The sequence below is a fragment of the Glossina fuscipes genome, unplaced genomic scaffold (assembly GCF_014805625.2).
Source record: "Glossina fuscipes isolate IAEA_lab_2018 unplaced genomic scaffold, Yale_Gfus_2 117, whole genome shotgun sequence".
NCBI lineage: Eukaryota > Metazoa > Arthropoda > Insecta > Diptera > Glossinidae > Glossina > Glossina fuscipes.
The window spans coordinates 979,770-982,426 of NW_023998460.1; positions in this window are offsets into that span (position 1 = coordinate 979,770).

A 2,657-nucleotide genomic window follows, 5' to 3' on the forward strand; every position below is an offset into this window, starting at 1 on the left:
AGCAGCGATCAAAATGCTGAATGCTGAAATAATGCCATATAAAATGCAATACGTAAGACATTCAATCTTCGAAAGTCCCGGAGAGGCTTATCAAAAGGATGAACGTGCATGGAATACACGCGGCAAACACCTGCAGTTCAAGGAAGGACAAAAGAAATTACAGGCATGGCAATATTGCTTGAGATTTATAATTCTAAATTGGTATATTTAGGTCTCAAATATATTATAATAAGGAAATCGGCAGCAAAGAAATTAGGAAAAAACCCTGCTAAGAACCTTTTTGAAGCATAGGTATAGCCGGTGCCGATAAAAATTCAACTCAGTCGTTAGAGCACGAGGTTTTACACGCGGGGTTGCGGATTGAACCTACATGCGTTCTTTGTCTAATCTCTTCTCAAATCCTGGTCCGTCTGAGCGCGATCGAATATGCTCCATATTTTTACTTTGTTTATGTATTTTAATTTACTTACTTACACGTGGAAATCACCTTAAATAAATCGACAGTCGAATTAAACTGCCTCTTAGAAGCAAATCTTACACTAATTAATATTAAAAACTAGTATATAGTATATAAGGAGAAAAAAGGAAAAAATATGTTAAATAATAATTCATGTATAAATAAATAAGAATGAAGAAAAGAAAAAATTACGTACACAACTAGCACAGAGCTACAACCACAACCAGCACACAACCAAATTGCAAGTGAACCCGCAAGCCATCGCAAACATGTAAAAGCTTGGCAACCGACACAATAAACAACACCAATTAATTTTCGAATCATAATGAGATGTTAACGTTAAAATTTAGTTTAAATATGACATAGGCAAAGTTGTTTTGATAGACTTTAAAGAATTCGACATTTAGATTAAGTGATAGAAATTATTTAGATTTCTGCAACCAAATCTAAACGGGTTAAACACTTATTAATTATATCTACGTTGGCTCAGCTTAATGAACAGAAAGTATCCAGAGAAGCGGTTAGAGTCATTAAAGCTCATCTCCCCAAGTAATGTGGACGAATTGTTAGTACTATTAATTAACTTAGTTAAGAAGGAATCACCAAGAATAAATCTACGTTTCTCAAGTGACTGTAAGGATAACAGAAGCAACCTAAACAGCAAGAATTCCTTTTGATTTGATTTAATTGAATATACATCACACATATAGAAGGAAGACAACAGTACCCCTAAGTCGATCAACGAATTAACGTTTTGCAACTTGTGTGATTCAGTGAAATACTCAGTATTGAATGACTTCCTCCTTAAAAAAGAAAGCTTCTTAAATTTTTTACAATTTAATTTCATAAAATTTAACGAATTTAACCTTGTAACCAAATTATTTGTCAGTTTGAAGCTGATACAATTGCGAAGGAAGGAAGAAAGCAGTTTAACAACGTCGGCATACATTAAGATCTGGCTGGAATTAATCGCCGATGGGAGACCATTAATGTATAAACTAAATAGAATGGGACCTAAGTAACTGCCTTGAGGGACGCTACACGTCACGGCAAATTCATCCGAGATGATGAAGTTGAAGAGAACTCTGAATTATTTGTTGTACAGATGTGAACTTATCCATTTCACTAAGTAGAAAGGGAAGAAATAAGCCTGGTTTTTGAGGATCAGTAAGTTGTGGTTAACTAAGTCAAACCCTTTGCTAAAATCTGTATATACGACATCCATGCGAGAGCCACTAGAAAAAGACTTGAAAACATTGCAACTAAACTCTAAGAGATTCGCTACAGTAGACGTCTCTTTCCGAAAGCCATGCTGGAATGGAGAAATGTAGGATTTAATAGCAAAAACGTAACGCTGAGTAACAATTCATTCAAACAATTAAGTACGACATTCAACTTGGCGATGCCTCCATAGTCCTCTACTTGATGTCTATTTCCACATTTGTGAGTTAGAATAAGGAAGCTATTCTTCCAACACAAAGGAAAAACCACTGATTTCAAGGACAATTAAAATTCATTGAAATACCACATAGCTCGACAAAGCATGATTTAAGTATACATGGTTGAGTCCCATCATTTAGAGACCTTAAACCATCTAAAACATTGTAACGTCCGCGAGCAAGTGTACGGCAGGGGTTCCGCCGGCTGTTTTGACCGGAAATGTCGTAATAACGGCATACCGTTATGCCATATTGCATGATCACAAGAATAGCGGCTTGCCCGTAGGCAAAAAAAGAGAAAAGATTTTGAAGCAGAGTTTTTGGTTTTTTTTGGGCAGGAAAGCGCAGAGTCTTTGTAGAGCGTGGAAGTGTAAAGTTAAAGTTGTTTTATTAATTCCACTTATACTAGAAACTCAACTAAACAAATAACAGTCGAGTTCAATTGGCTCTTAATGCAAAACTTATATTAATTAACAATAAAATTGAGTATAAGCATAATAAAACAAATAAGAAGAACAAAAAAAGAAAAAAAAGCATGTACACTATTAGCATAGGAGCACACTTACAACCGGTACAGGCCCAAATTGCAAATGAACCCCTAAGTCATCGCAAACATGCATAAGCCTGGCAACCGATAATAAATTGACAATAATTCACTTTCAAAACGTAACGACTTTAATGGACTTTAAACAGTCCGATAACGAGAATAAGTGGTAGACGTCATTTAGGTTCTTGCAAACAACTCTGAACGGATTAAACAG